The sequence below is a fragment of the Megascapheus bottae genome, chromosome X (assembly GCF_031878675.1).
Source record: "Megascapheus bottae isolate mThoBot1 chromosome X, mThoBot2.hap1, whole genome shotgun sequence".
Classification (NCBI taxonomy): Eukaryota; Metazoa; Chordata; class Mammalia; order Rodentia; family Geomyidae; genus Megascapheus; species Megascapheus bottae.
Window position 1 is genome coordinate 60,581,652 of NC_143547.1, and position 17,696 is coordinate 60,599,347.

Genomic DNA, 17,696 nt, shown 5'->3' on the forward strand with positions numbered 1-17,696 from the left:
GTGTGGGCCACTGAAGTTGGTTTGGCTTATATTAGTAAGAACTTGTGTCAAAAGAAAAAAAAGAGATTCAGGTATAGATCTTAGCAATCTTGGCATACACTTTTTCCCCAATAAAGTGAGATGTTTTATATTTAAGGAAGAATCACAACTTTTCTCTCTGAGTTGACAATATCACACTTCTTACACATGGAGTAAATAAGGGTTACTTAAACATAAGCCTTGTGATATTCTAACAGTTCATCTCGTAAGTGAGACTGCTATTAAACGATTAATGGTTAGGTTGCATGTACAGCATGAATATAAAACCTGAGTTAGTGCCTGTTATGTACAGGACTAGATTCTACCAACCTTTTTTGCTTGTCTATTAAAGAGATACGTACTAGTGAATGACAGAGAAAGAACATTTGATCGAATAAGAGAGCTTTGGAAGGACAGAGACAGTCCAGTCAGTGATCCTGAGATGTTCTTGGAGGTATTGGAATAACTTTTACAGTTGTAAGGGAAGAGTTAGGGGCAGCAAACAGAGATATGTGTAATTAGATATTCAGGTGGTGTCTAGTCACCCTAAGAAGAAATTATTGCTTGTCTGTGAGATTTCAGCTATTATCAAAAGACGTTTACTCCTTGATCTTGTACATCCTGAGATCTTAGGGAGACTATGGGGAAGAAAGATTCAGACAAAAATGTTAATAAATGTTAATGACAGAAAGTGCCAAGCACTGGTGGCTTATGCCTGTAATCCTAGCCATTTAGGATTCTGAAACCTGAGGATTGCAGTTCAAAGCTAGCTGAGGCAAAAAAAATATGTCCATGAGACTCTTATATCAAATTAATCACAAAAAGCATCAAAGGATAAGCTGTGGCTCAAGTGCTAGAGTGCTAGCATAGAGCAAAACAATTAAGAAACAGTGCCTAGGCCCTGAGTTAAAGCACTGGGACCTTCTGTTCTCCACACCTCCATGAGAAATGACACGTAAAATTGGATTTGCAACAATGTCTCATACCTATAATCATAAATATTCAGAGAAGTCTAAGCTCTGAGGATAGCAGTTCAAAGCTAGCCATGGCAGAAAAGCCATTATACTATTACATTCAATTAGCTGTGGCTCAAGTGTTAGAGTGCTAACCTTGAGCAAAAAAAGCTCAGGAACAGCACCCAGGCCTTTAGTTCAAGCCCCAGGACCACTACATAAAAATGAAGCTTGTCTGGCTATCTTCCAAGGTTTCCTTTTCAGATATACTGGAGCAGGGATAATTCAGATCCCAACTAGTAGTAAACAAGGTTACTATAAATTCATCACACTATTCAAAACAATACAAATTGTTTATTTCAAAAGTTTTGATATTTTCAGATTTCACTTGAGTATAAGTAAGTAAAAACTTGTAAAGCATAATTACAAATAAATAAAGTTCTACTGTACTTCTAAGCCAATGGAATTTTAAATATATTTATCAAGATAAAAGATTTATGTATATTTTAAGCTAACTTGATTATTTAAAAAAACTGAGAAAAAGCTTTGCATAGTATAACAACTTCCAATTCACATTTTTCTTTGTCTTTTATGTTTTCTTTGAGTATACATAAAACAATTAAGATTAAGGAAGATCACATTTTATGTCAGAATATCACTGTTTTAGTAATAAGTTGGAACTGAGACAATTGGATCATTCTTTTGGGGGACTGATTTTCTTTTTTATATTAAAGGGGTACACAGGGGTAATGAGTATATTGTTTCTTGAATAGTGTCAAGTCTTCCCTCATTGTCTCCCAGATTTTCCCCTCCTAATTCCCCACAAGTTATAAGTTCATTTTCAACATAGTGCATAGTGAACATAACTGTTGCATTGGTTCACACTTTCTCCCACCATTTCTGTGCTACCCGTTACCCTCCTCAAATCAGATAAACTTACATACAAGACAAAAGTTGAAGGTATCAAAACAGCCACAAAAGAAAAAAAAACAAGTAAAATAAAAAAAAACCTCTTGTTTCAGTTTGTTGGAGCTCATTTTGATAAGCATCCCTTTTATGATTAATATGCTCATAGCTATTGAGGCCTTGTGATCCTCCTTTAGTCTCACTATGTGAATGTTTAAGAGTCCTGTTTACTTTATCATGTCCTAGTATAATTTTTTGTCTTTTACTATTCATTGTGTTTATTTGTGGATTTATACGCATGTTATAGTTATTGCAAACCGTACAACAGCAATGACTCAATATTTGGATATCCAATGTTATGGACATGGTCTTGGAGATATAAACATAACTACATAGGCATAAAAATCTATGATGGGCTATATACTCTATAGACATAATGTTTTATAACATACATTAATATGTACCTATGACATACAAACCCTCAGCTTAATTTTAATTATGTTCTAAAATCTAAGTGCCAGTGATTGTATATAGAGATTCCCTTCTTGAATACTTGTTTGTTAAACATGACATTTGAAATATGATGTAAAAATCATTGCTAATAAATTCTTTAATTAAAAAATATTAACATAAAAAAGAAATGAGGGAAATCAGGCAACCCATGATTATTTTGGTCTACCTTATTTCAGTTAGTATAATTTTTCCAAGTCTTTCCATTTCCTTAAGAATAGGGCAATGAGCTAGGTGCAAGTGGTTCACACCTATAATCCTAGCTACCCAGGAGGCTGAGATCTGAAGATGGAAGTTTGAAGCCAGCTCTGGCAGGAATGTTTATAGAACTCTTATCTTCAGTAAATTACTCAAAAATCCTGGAAATGGAACTGTGGCTCAAGTAGTATAGAGTGCTAACCTTAAGTAAAAGAAACTCAGGGACAGTGTCCATTCCCAGAGTTTGTCGTATTATCAGAAAAAAAGAGAATGGGACAATATCGTTCTTTCTAATGGAATCAGAGAATTCTATTGTGTATATACACAACATTTTCTTGATCCATTCATACACTGAAGGACATCTGGGTTGTTTCCATACCTTGGCCATGGTTAACAATGCTGTAATGAATATGGTGGTGCAAGTAGCTTTAATGTGACCTGCTTTGTTTTCAAGAGGTGCATGCTAAAATGTGGGATTGCTATGTCATACAGAAGCTTTATGCTTACTCTTTTGAGGAACCGCCATACTGCATTTCAGAGTGTTGAATAAGTTTACATTTCTACCACCAATATTGTGGCATTCCCTCTTGGTTACATCCCCTGCAGCAACTATTATGGTTAATATTCTTGATAATGGCCATTCTAACTGGAGCAAGGTAGAACGTTAATGTTGTTTTGATTTGCATTTCTTACATGGCCAGAGATGCTCAATATCTCTTCATGTGTCTATTGGATATTTTTGTTTCTTCTCCTGAGAAGTCTCTCTTTAAGGTTCTTTGTTGTTTTGTTTTTTTTAATTTTACAAATTTTATTAAAAGGGTGATAGACAAAGAGAATACAGTTACATAGGTAAGGTAGTGAGTACATTTTTCCTCAAATATTGTTAACTCCTTTCTTTTTCTTCCCCCTTTGCTCACCCCCCTCAACTCTTCTCCAACTGGATCATGCAAAAGATACTATTTACTAGTCATTTGAGTACAAAACAATAATCTTATCACTCACTCACATGATCATTAATATAACAATCAGAGTTTTTCAATAGGCATATTGTGTTTTGAATCCCGGAGTGGGGAAGAGGGGTATAGACAGACAGACAAACAGACAAAGACATACATACATACATACATACATACATACATACATACATACTTGCATTAGATATATATTCGTACATATACATACATAAATATACATTGAGAGTAGAGATACTTAATAAAGCATTTCTTTTGAAAATGGAAATGTCACATAATACATACACTTTCCCTCACAAATCACTATGATGTACAAAGCCTATGAAGTAACATTGGTCAAGATGCATTATATTCACAAATTGCTTCATTTGAATGGTAACTCCTTTATAAAACTACTTACAGAATAAAAATAATTTTATAATATGAATAAAATTAAACATATAAAAAAGAAATTTTAGGAACACATATACACAATATATAGCATTGTAGCTATACTCACAATATATTCCATATAATATTTTTATGTATTGTTTCAGTTTATGGAATGTCTGTGCTGTTAAATCAGCAGAAATTAACATATACTAAGGCAAGCAAAGTTATAACAATTGACACTTGACTGTTTTTATCATGTCATTGACCTTTACCAAATATTCATGGAAAAGGAAGGATTTTTGACTACCACTCACCCAAGTTATGCCTAAAATAAGCTTAGCCAATCCTCTCAAATACATATTAAGTATAAATAAGTGTATCTCTAAGACTTGGCACTGGTGGGGTGACTCACACCTGCTTTCCTAGCTATCCAGGTGGCTGAGCTCTGATAATCAAGGTTTCAATCTAGAAAACCTTGTTATTTTTCTTGATCAGTAATTGAAGTCCACATTAAATATACAAATAAAGTGCATAAGTAAAAATAAAAGCTTAAAAAGCAATTCAAAAATAATAGTGCTCACATAGTTTTTCATACAAGGATTCCTCTTCCATTTCTGAAACGTTATTTGTAATGATTGTAGTCACAACTTTAGTAATACATCATTGATTTGGTTGATAATCAGAGGTGGGTGATTGATTGTGTTCTTACCAGTTTATATTACCTTTTCTCAGTTTTTTATACTATTTGAGTGGCTTTTCTATATCAAACAAAGCAAAAGACAGCTAGTAATGGTTAGTGTCACTCCTTTCTTCCTTCCCTTCCTCCCTCCCTTCCCTCATTCCTTCTTTTCCTTATTTCCTTCCTATTAAAATTTATCACTTGTATTTTCTATTTAATATTCTATATGATGTTTGACAACCTTGATTGCAAGTACCAAATTCAATCTCTATCCAATAAATTAGGCAGTTGCAATCAATTTTAGAATCCAAGCAGAGCAACTGGGAATGATCTCTACCTATTTTTTTTGAAAGCCACACTTCAAATAATCTTGTTCTCTGCAGGGGACACTTTATCGTGAAATGTATAGTGAATAGGGGGTTTTATGATTTTAAACATGTTTCTATCATGGTTTCACCCCTGCTGTTTTTCTGACAGCCCCAGTCGTTAGTTCTGTCTCTCTAGCACTGAAAATAAACCTTGCATGGTAAGAAGTCTGTGCTGACTTGGCAGCCCACTGAGGAATGGGAATTACTTTAACGATAGCCCCAGATTTCTTACAAAGAAATCGTTCCCCAAATTTGCAGACTGGGCCAAAGTTACAGACCACTTTATTTGTTATTGGAAGCATCAATTTCTCAGGATATCTTTTGCTAAAAATACATTTAAAAGATTTATTGTGCAGGCTCAAATTTCACATGTAATAGTTTTATGTGTCGGGTTTCTTAAATCAAAGTTTGTGATAGATTGTTATGTTATTCTACAATCAGTGAATGTAGGTGTTGGTAGTAACATCCTATAGGGATAATGATAATTAGAGTCATATACTGAAACCTTCTTTAGATAGATGAGACCTTAACTACTATAAGTAAATATATTTTTGCTCCTATTATACCAATGACCCAGATACAACTAGGAGCCATACTGATTGTCTTAGGCAGACTGTACTTTGCAGAAAGAAGATAGGAGGTGATGATTAACACTTAATCTCTTTGAAAGCGCTAGGAAAAGTACTAGGTGCTGCTGCTGGATCTCTGTATCTTAACAGATTACTATGACCTGGTTCACTGTCTACTTTTATGCTGGTTCACTGTCTACCCTTGTGATTCTGGAAAAAAATGTCAATTTCCTGATCTCTCCTTCTCCAGTGCCTTTGCGACATGCAAAACAAATACAATCTTCCCCCCCTCTCTCCCTCTGTCTGTCTCTTTTCCTAAAAGATACATACATTGATATTCATGTCAGGAACACATATTACCCTGTTATTAGTTGCAAAAATTTTAATCTCATCAGGACTAGCTTTTATACAAATCGTATTTTAGTTTCGGAGATTAATTTTTTTAGGATCTACTTCTTCCTCTTTTAGAGCCATGAGGCTAATCTATTAATTATGTACCCCCTAATATTCAAGACCTTCTGCTAATTCAACATTAGGATAAATATATACAAGTTTTTTCCACTCTTTTCATTGATTTTATATACACTGTAGATATAATTTTTATACTGAACTCATTTATTAAAATTTTATTACAGCTTTATAGTAAAAAACAGATAATGTGCTCTTTATTACTGGATCAATCTTCAAGTCTGAAATGCTTAGATTTCACTTGAAAATTTTCTGGCCTTTGAAAGTGATATGACCTTACATCACTCCCCTTTTCTCAGCTTTAAAAAGGAAAAAAAAAACCTTCCTTGACTTATAAGAAAGAAAAATCTGAAAATTTTTCCTATTTTTAGCAGAAAGTAATTTCAAAAATGGGATCATGTATATGTGTCTAATATACTTTAATCAAATTGGTCTCTTCTACATTATTCTTTGTTAGCCTTTCTCCCTGTGTACTTATTTTGTAGCATTGCACTATATATATAGTTACATATGTATATTATACATGAACAAAATTCACCACACCACACCATCTACCCCCATATCCTACTGCTTTGACATTTCCCTACCTGTTGAGTCCCATTTAAAAATAGCCTCCCTTTTTGAATTATGGCATTAATAGATGTTCTGTAATAATTTTATAATCTTGTAGTTCAACAAAGGAGTTACCATTTAACAAAGCAGTTTATGAATAGAGTATATTTTGATCAATATCATCTCTTTCAATATTCTCAACAACCCATCCCAACTTACCCCTTTCCGGCCTTTTTTTTCTTAAAGACTTTATTAACATGGATTTTTTTTACATATTTCAAATGTCAAGTTTAACAAATAAGTATTCAAGAATGGGATCTCTATATACAATCACTGGCACATAAAGTTTAGAACAAAATTTAAATTATGCTGAGAGTTTGTATGTCATAGTTACATACTGATCTGGAAATATAAAATTTTGTCTATAGAGTACATATTCCATCATAGTAGTTATATTTATATCTCCAAGATCATGTCTTGAATACCTGAGTATTGAGTCATTGCTCTTACACTTTTTGGATCTAATATCCACATATGAAGGATATGGTCTTGGCTTATCTCACTCAACATGATTTGCTCTAGTTTCATCCACTTCCCAGTAAATGCTATTATTATATCTTGTGTGGTGGCTATGTAAAATTCCATTGCATGTATGTACATTTTTAATCCATTCATCTGTAGTGGAGCATCTGGGTTGTTTCCATCGCTTGGCTTTTGTGAATATTGCATTGATGAACAGAGCTGTGCAAGTGTCCTTATGATGTCCTGAGTTATGATTCTCAGGGTAGATGCCTAGGAGTGGTATGGCTGAGTTGCAGGGAAGGTTGATTTTTCATTTTTTAAGAACCTCCAAACTTCCTTGCAGAGTGGTTGTACTAGTTTACATTCCCATCAGCACTGAAGTAGGGTCCCTCTTTCTCCACATCCTCCACAGTATTTGTTGTTGTCTGGGTTCAGACTATTGGCCATTCTAATCGGGGTAAAGTGGTATCTTAGGATTGTTTTTATTTGCATTGCCTTAATGACCAAGGATGATGAGCATTTTCTCATATGTTTCTGTTCCATTTTTAACCTCTTCTTGTGATTGGTCTCTCTTATTTCCCTTACCCATTTAGTGACTGCTTTGTTGGGATTGGGGGGGTTAGTTTCTTGAGTTCCCTGTACATATTGGATACGAAGCCTTTGTCTGATGTATTATTGGTAAATATCTTTGGCCAGTTGGTTGGCTGTCTTACTACTTTAGTGACTATGTCTTTGTCTGTCCAGAAACTTTTTATTTTTAGGTAGTCCCATTTGTCAAGTCTCTCCAATCTGTTATAACATTAGGGCTCTGTCCAAGAAATTTTTGCCTGTGCCTATGAGATCCAGGGCTTCTCCTACTCTGTCATGTAGCAGTTTCAGACTTTCAGGTCTGATATTGAGGTCTTTGATGCATTTTGAATAATGTTTGTGCATGTTGACAGGCTGTGATCAATTTTTACTTTTCTGCATGGGGCTGCCCAGTTGTCCTAGCACCGATAATCGAAGAGGCTCTGTTTATTCCACTGTATATCTCTGGCTCCTTTGTCGACTATAAGTTGACTATATAGGTATGTGGTTTTATTTCTGTATCTTCTGTTCTTTTCCATTGATATTCTGGTCTATTTTTGTGCCAGTACCAAGCTGTTTTTGTTAATATGACTCTATAGTAAAGTTTGAAGTCTGGTATAGTAATACCACCTGCATTTCTCCATTGGCCTAGAATTGCTTAGGCTATTCTGGGCCTTTTGTTGTTCCATAAGACACCTTGAATAATGCCTTCTATTTCAATAAAGAGTGTCCTTGGGATTTTGATAGGAATTGCATTGAAACTGTATATCAATTTTGGCAATATGGCCATTTTCACTATGTTGTTTCTCCCTATCCATGAGCATGGGATATCTTTCCATTTTCTGTTCTCCTCTTTGATTTCTTTCCTTAGGCTTTTTTAGTTTTCATAAAATAATTCCTTTACATCCTTGGTTAGGTTAATTCCTAAATATTTTATTCTTTTGGAAGATATTGCAAATGTGATCGTTTTCTTGAGTTCTCCTGTTTATGTGGTGGCATACAGACAGGCTACTGATTTTGAAGATTGATTTTATATCCTGCCTCTTTGCCAAAATGGTTTATTAGTTTTAAGAATCTGGGAGTGGAATTTATTGGGACTATAAGGAATAGGATCATGACATCTGCAAATAGGGATAGTTTAATTTCTTTTCTCCCTAGGTGCATCACTTTGATGTCCTCCTTTTGCCTTATTGCTTTTGCTAAGTGTTCCAGTACTATATTGAAGAGAAGTAGAGAGAGTGGGAATCTCTGTCTTGCTTTTGATTTTAAGGTAAAGATTTCTGGTCTTTCTCCATTTAGTATGACACTGGCTATAGGTTTGTCATACATGGCTTTAATTATTTTAAGGAATGTACCTCCTATTCCTATTTTCTCTAGTGCTTTCAATATGAATGTATGCTGGTTTTTGTCAAATGCCTTCTCAGCATCCACAGACGTTATCATATGATTCTTAATCTTAGCCCTACTAATTTGATGTATTACATTAATTGACCTGCAAATGTTAAACTAGCCTTACATCTGTGGGTTGAAGCCTATTTGAACATAGTGTATAACTTTTTAAATTGTTTCAGTATTCTGATGTCTAGTATTTTTTTTGAAGAGTTATGGGTCTGTGTTCATCAGAGAGGTTGGTCTGTAGTTTTCTTTTTTTACTTTTTTTCTTTTGCCAGTCCTGGGCTTGAACTCAGGGCCTGAGGACTGTCCTTGTATTTTTCTCAAGGCTAGAATTCTACCACTTGAGCCTCAGCACCACTTCTGGCCTTTTCTAAATATGTGGGACCAAGGAATCGAACCCAGGTCTTCTTGCATGCTAGGCAAGCACTCTACCACTAGGCCAAACTCCTGGCCCAGCTTTCTGTTTTTATTGGGTCTTTCCTCAGTTTGGGGATGTGTGTGATATTGACTTCATAAAATTAGTTTGGAGTGAATGCCTCTGCTTCTATTTCTTGGAAGAGTTTCAAGACTGTAAATATTTACTCATCCTTAAAATTCTTATAGCATTCTACAGTGAAATCATCAAGGCCTGGGCTCTTTTTGGTTGGCATGTTTCTGATTGCTTCCACTATCTCATTGTATAAAATCAGTTTGTTCACTTGACTTATCTCTTCTTGTTTAAATGTGGGTAGCCTATGTTTATTTTAAAAATCATCCATTTTGGGGTCAGGAATTTGGCCTAGTCGTAAAGTGCTTGTCCAGCATGCCAGAAGACCCAGGATCAATCCCTTGGTACCACATACATAGAACACAGCCGGAAGGGGTGCTGAAGCTTAAGTGGTATAGTGATAACCTTGAGAAAGTCCAAGGACAGTGCTCAGGCCCTGAGCTCAAGCCCAGGACTGGCAAAAAATCATTCATTTTTGCTAATTTTTCCTGATTCTTTGAATATAGGCCTTTGAAGTACTTATTCATAATGGTATGAATTTTTTGAATGTCCATTATAATTGTTCCCCCGGGATATCTAAGTTTGTTTATTTGAGTCTTCCCTCTCCTTTTTTTGATTAATCTTGCCAGGGGTTTGTTGATTTTGTTGACTCTTTCAAAGAACCAGCTTTTTTATTTAATAATTTTATGTATAGTAGATCTTATTTCAATCTCAGATATTTCTGATTTTATTTTTTTCTAGTTCTGTCCTTCTAGTTGTTTTAGGGTTAACTTTTCCTTGCTCCTCTACATGCTTTAATTGCTTCTTAGGTTGTTTACATGAGTTTCTTCTGTATTTTTAATATGGGCTTCTAGGGTGATAAATTTGCCCCTTAGGACTGCTTTTGTTCTGTCCCAAGGGTTGTGCATTTCTAATTCGTTGAAAGAGTTGATTATACCCTTTATCTGTTTTTCTTTTCCCATTTCTATAGTTCTCTGTTGTTTCATAAATATTTAGTTGTTTATTTCTTAGGATGGTTGGCTCCTGAGACTCTCCAACTCTCTCTTTTTATGGGAGAGAGCTAGGCTGGGTCATTATTTTTTCTGCACCATCTTCTTCCCTTTCTGGCCTTTCTTAATTTTAGGCTATGTATTGAAATTTTTTTGCCATTTAACAAAACAGTTTGTGTACAACTTTTCAGTTGAGCTTCTCCATATGTATTCTTACTTTGCTGTGTAAATATTATAAAGTAGTAAATATATTAGGCACCATTAGCTCATACTTGTAATCTTAGCTATGCAGGAGTCTGATAGCTGATAACTTCATAGTTTGAAGTCAACTCAGATTAGAAAGTCAGGAGATTCTCTCTCCAATTAATCAGCAGAAAGATAGGCTGGAGGCATGGCTAAAAGTTACAGAACATTAGTAGTGAACATGAAAGCAAGGAAGAGTGTGAAGCACTGAGTTCCAAATACAATGTTGGCACAAAAAGATTGCTAATATCATTGTGATTTTATTTGACTCTTCTCAAAAATAAGAAATATTCAGAACTCAAAATGGGATGAAATAAAAAGGGCAATAATCATTTCTTTATCTTTTTCGACTGGATTCCCGAATTTAAATCACAAGAAAATAGTTACATAAAAAAACCAACAAAAACAAGTTTGTGTATTACTTTTGTGAATTCTGCTACCATGTGGAATAAGCCTCATCATCAAAGTGGAAGCACGTGAAGTAGATATTACCTTGATTTCTATTTCAAAATATCCCCTACTTATGAATCTTCTGCTACACAGATTAAATTTTCTGGATGTTTTTCACAAAGCTATTACATTCTGCAAGTTGTTAGTGATAGAATCCCTGAGAAGCACAAAGGCAGGATAATGTCGTGGGCGTTAGAAGGAAGGAAGGCTCCTGGTTGAGAACATGTGAATAGCTTCAGACACAACTCAGTAGCTTGGGAAAAAACAAGCTCTGAAAATGAGAATTTAGTCTCTAATATACTTGATATCAATTTTAAATCTTAATACCATTCTCACAGAAGAAAATGTATTCAGTATTATTGCCTACATTAAAAAATAAAGAAATAACAGTCCCTCTTTTGCTAATAATTCTGACATAGAAAGAAATAAAATACCAACAAAAAGGGGAAAAAAATCACACAACACCAAATAGTCTATCAAAACTATGCAAATATACACTCCCACACGCACGCACATATAATATGGATATACAAGTGAATATATAGCTTATTATTATATACAAGTATATAAAATTACATATATAATGTATAATTATATAACATACATAATATAATATATGATATGTAAATATATTGTGTTCTAGATAATTCCAAATTTTATGTAATATAGTATATAAAAACATTTTGCCAATCCCTAAGTCTGTTTTGACCTCTAAAATGAACATTTTTCCTTTCTTTTAGCAGAAATGAATTGCAGAAATTCATTTCTGGGCTTTACAGTAAAGAAAATATGTTGTATATTAATCGACCCAACCTATTAATTATTCAAAACAAATTACCTGTTTATAAAACAACAGAAAAACATTTGAAATAATATAAATTGAAATAGATTGAGAGGCTACTTCAAGCAAAGTGTAGAATTTATACCTTTTCTTGATTCATCTAGATCTTCTTTTACGTATACTGGTAACTATATATTATCTTCATTATTTATAAAAAAATTCTGAGGGTGGAAGATACAGTTCAGTGGTAAATTGAACCACTGAACTTCTAATGTATAAGGCCTGTTGTTCAGATTCAAACATCATTAATTAATTAATTAATTAATTAATAATAAGCTAATTTTTAAGTCCAAATAATTTCCTTAGATATTAACCAAAAATATGAGAAAATACATATTTTAAAGTGAGTTATTATAGGAAATCAAAACCCTACTATTCACTTGGCAATTTATATAGGATTATAGTCTAATTTAAAATCAGACTGACGGAAGGAAGATGGCGCCGAGACAATAGGGACGTGGCCTAGCTTTCTCTGACAAAAAGAGAGAACCAGGGAGTCCCACGAGCCAACTACCTAAAGAAATCCACAACAACAAACTAAAAAAGCAACTGAGAAGGACTCAAACTGGAAAAGAAATCCAGATAAAACTCACATCCAACTTTCTCAAAGAATTTGGAAGGCGAGGACCCCTCCCCCACCTATCACCCAAAGCAAAGCCGCGAAAAGTGGCAGCTGTCACCGGACCAAGCCTCAAAAAGCCGCTTGAGTGGGTGCCGGCACCACGTGGGGAAAGCGGCGGCGGGCACCGGCTCTAATCCACGAAAAGCGGCGGCAGTGGAGGGCGCCAAGCTGGGAGCCCAACAGCTGCAGAAACCAGCACAGGACCGGGCCAGCGAACGGTGGAAGCGGCGGAACCCAGACGCGGAACCAGAACAGCAAGCAGTGGAACCCAGACGCAGAACACAGGCAGCGGCGGAGACCAGAGGGGAGTGAAAGACTCCCCACCACCGTGGAGCACCCGCAGACAGACGCAGAGGCGTGAGTAATACAGCGCATCTCCAAACATATCAGGAAAGCGGAGCGGGTGCCAAGCAATAGAACTTAACTCAGACTCCAACACCCCACCCGAGAAAGACTGGAGGGAGCAGGGGGGCAAGGAATTTAGAATCCTGTCCCTTCCCTCAACAGCCCCCTCCCTCAGGCCATTAACTGGAGATTGATAGGCGGGCTACCCATAAGACCCAGCACCCCACCAAGGGAGGCGGGGCTGTCCCAACTCCCACCCGCCCAACGGGCTCAACCCCAGCCCTCTGACTGGAGACTGACAAGCGGGCGGACCCTAACACTCAGCACCCCACCAGGGGAGGCGGAGCAGTCCCAACTCCCACCCGCCCACCAGGCTCCTCTCCCAGGCCACTGGATCTGGAGAGTGGAGGGCGTTGGGACCCTGCCTTACAACAGTGGGTAGGGGGTGCAGGAAAAGAGGAGCCTGCATCTGCCCCCCTCAATTCTTGAGTGGGGCATCCTCCAGCTGGGAATCCTGAGCAAGACACCACCGAGGGCCCCCCCACAGTCACAGACTCTGACAAAACAGTGGAAACACAGCAGGGATCTGAAGGGCCGAGCAGCAGCCAAGTTCCCCTTCTGAGAACCAAAAAGGCACGGCTCTGCCCTTGGAGCCCACGTCCCCAGCTGGGCCCCGCCCCTGGGAACAGAGGGGTCTCCTGCTGGTCCTGCTGAGAGCCCCGGAAACTCTCAATCCTCAGACCCTTAGCTTGGGGACGCCCCTGGAAGCAGCACAGGAAAACGTCCGCCAACTGCGCTCAGACGGAAGCTCGCAGATCCATCCCATGTTCCACTGTGAGGCCACTGGTTGGGCTAAGAGCTAGTCGTGCAGCAACACATAAGTTTTATTCTAATACTTTCCAAACTTTGTACTCAAATACGCTACCTACTTACCCCTTGACCTCTCTCATTCTATTTTTCTATCTCTGGACCTCTGCTCCTCTTTCAACCCAAGCTACACTTGATGGCTGTTGAGCAACACTGTATATCTAGGTGTTTAATTATTCTCTAGGCTCAGAGGGACTTAAAGACAATAGAGATTGGATTGAGAGGCTTATTGTTTTGGATATAAATCGCTTATCAGTGAATTATTAGACTAGTCGGTAACTGCAGAAAAAGAAACAGTGATAACACCAATCAAAACTTGTGAACATCTAGAGTCTGCCAGCTACAGAGGTCTAGGTTGGTTATATCTGAAAAACTATAATCGTGTTTAGTATTAATCTTGCTCCCATTTTCAAATGGGCAGAACAAGAAACTCAAAAAAAATGTCAAATCAAGAAACAACATCCCCGACCCCCCCATTCAATGTAAACAGCCAATGGAACAGTCACTGGCAAACCTAGAGGAGAGTCTTCCAAGTGCTGTACAAATGAAATTGATAAACATCATTAATGAAAAATGTGAAAATATAAAGAAAGAGATAAGGGAGGAAGCCATAGCTGAACAAAAGGAAATCATAAACAAGGTGACAAGTGAAAAAGAAGAAGCCATAAAGGAGGCCATAATAAAGGTTTTTGAAAGAAAGATGAATGAATTCATAGAATCCACAAATAAAAAGGTGACCGAACTCCAGCAAATGTTCAAAGAAAATAAAGCTACTGAGCTAACCACTCAAATGGAAATCAAGGAGCTAAAGAAATCCATACATGATCTAAAAGAAGAGATGCAAGGCATCAAAAGTGAGCAATTAGTAGCAAGGGAGATGAAAAATAAAGTAGATAGCTTTGATAGCAGGTTAGACAATGCAGAGGAGAGAATTTCCGGGGCTGAAGATAATTTAGTTATTATAGAGAAAAAACAGAAAATGAGTCAATCCAAATCTAGGAAAAATGAGAGAGCGCTTCAGGAGGTCCAAGATACAACTAGGAAGCCTAATTTAAGGCTATTTGGTATTGAGGAGGGTCTGGAGAAAGAGGTCAATGGTATTGGAAATATACTTCAGGGAATCATCTCAGAGAATTTCCCAAATATCCAGAATGGCAGACCCATCCAGATACAAGAAGCTTTTAGAACCCCAAACAGACCTGACCAGAAAAGAACATCCCACAACCACATCGTAATCCGAACTGGATCAATAGAAACCAAAAAAAGGATCCTAAAGGCAGCCAGGGAAAAGGGTTCAGTACCTATAAAGGAAAACCAATCAGAATAACCCCAGATTACTCAGCAGAGACCATGCAAGCAAGAAGTGACTGGAAGCATATATGTCATGCCCTTAAGTCAAATAACTACCAACCAAGAATACTATACCCAGCTAAGCTCTCATTCATAACTGAGGGAACAATAAAAACATTCCATTCCAGGGAAAAGCTGCAACAATATGTCGCAACAAAACCAACACTACAGAGAATTCTGAAAGATGTTCTATACATAGAAAACCAAAATAAATGCAATATAGTGAAAGAAATGGCACTAAACAGCATACCATCTAAGGACCACAAGAACTGTCAAGACACAGACCAAAATAAAAGCTTTTAAAAATGGTAGGACCTAATAAATATCTCTCAATCCTAACTCTCAATATCAATGGATTTAACTCTCCAATTAAACGGCATAGGCTGTCTAGTTGGATCAAAAACAAGAGCCATGGTTCTGCTGACTTCAAGAGACACATCTTACCCAAAAAAACAATCATCTTTTGAAAGTGAGAGGTTGGAATAAACTCTATCAAGCTAACGGCCCCCATAAACAGGCTGGAGTTGCCATCCTCTTATCAGATAAAATAGACTTCAAACCAAAATTAGTAAGAAAAGACAAAGAAGGTTACTACATACTACTAAAGGGGTCTTTCCTCCAGGAAGACATAACGATCCTAAATATTTACACACCCAATCCCGGAGCTCCAAACTTCATCAAGCAAACTTTACTTACACTGAAACCATACATAGATCGAAATACAGTGATTGTCGGTGACTTTAACACACCACTCTCACCTATGGACAGATCAACAAGGCAAAAACTCAACAGAGAAACCTTAGAACTGAACAACTATATAGACCAACTACATCTAACAGACGTCTGCAGAATATTCCATCCAGCAACAACACAATATACGTTTTTCTCAGCAGCACATGGAACATTTTCCAAAACAGATCACATCTTAGGCCATAAAACAAACCTGGACAGATTCAGAAACACTGAAATTATTCCATGCACACTCTCAGACCACAAAGGCATCAAACTGGAACTGAACACACATCTCCACCAACAAAAACCCTGTAACTCATGGAGACTGAACAACACGTTGTTGAATCACCAATGGGTCATCGAAGAGATCAGAACAGAAATTCAACAGTTCATGAAATTTACCAGTAAGGAGCACACAAAATACCAACTCCTTTGGGACACAGCAAAGGCAGTACTCAGAGGAAAATTTATAGCGCTGAGTGCCTACAACAACAAGTTGGAAAAATTGCAAACCAACAAGTTAATGTCTCACCTTAAGCTCCTGGAAAAAGAGCAACAAACCAACCCTAATCCCAGTAGAAGAAAGCAAATAATTAAAATCAGAGCAGAATTAAATGATTTGGAATCCAAAAAAACTGTATAAAGAATCAATAAAACAAGGAGTTGGTTCTTTGAAAGAATTAACAAAATTGACAAGCCCTTAGCAAATCTTACCAAAAAAAGAAGAGAACATATCGAAATAAACAAAATCGCAGACGAAAATGGTAATATCACGACAGAAATTACCAAGATTCAGAATATCATTAGGGAATACTTCTCAAACCTTTCTGCCAACAAATTTGAGAACCTAGATGAAATGGATGAATTCCTAGCCAATATTAACATACCCACACTGAACCAAGAAGAACTAAGCCAACTCAACAGGCCTATTTCAAGCTCTGAAATAGAAATGGCAATTAGAGAACTTCCACCTAAGAAAAGCCCAGGGCCAGATGGATTCACAGCTGAATTCTATAAGGTCTTCAAAGCAGAGCTCACACCAATACTCCTCAAGCTCGTCAACGAAATTGAAAATGAAGGTTCCTTACCAAACTCATTCTATGAAGCCAGTACAACCCTCAGCCCCAAACCAGACAGAGATTCATCAAAGAAAGAGAACTATAGACCTATGCGGCGCCCGGCACCCCTGACCAGCAGGGAAGAACAGACACCACCCGAGGATCCTTCTCGTATCACGCTTTTTAATGAAGAGCAACTTGATTAAAGGGAGAGCTGAAGCGGAGGGGCGCGGGGCAGGGAAGTGCAGCTGCTTATAAACAATCAAAGAATCGGGACCTTTTCCATTGGCTGCTGTGTTGCTAGGATCATTTTAAAACTCGGGATTGGTCAGGCCTCTGACGTCATACGCGCAGACTCAGCGGAGCGAGCAAAGGCTCTGTACTCACACACCAACTAAGGGGAACTAAGAAATTTGTATACAATGAGCGAGGCAGGGGATAGGCGCCGTCTTGGCTGCTCCGGCTCCCCACAGACCTATATCTTTGATGAACATCGATGCAAAACTTCTCTACAAAATACTGTCCAACCGTCTACAACAACTCATCAAAAAAATTATACACTATGATCAAACTGGATTCATCACAGGGAGGCAAAGCTGGTTCAACATACGCAAATCAATTAATATAATTCAACACATCAACAGGAGCAAAGACAAAAATCACA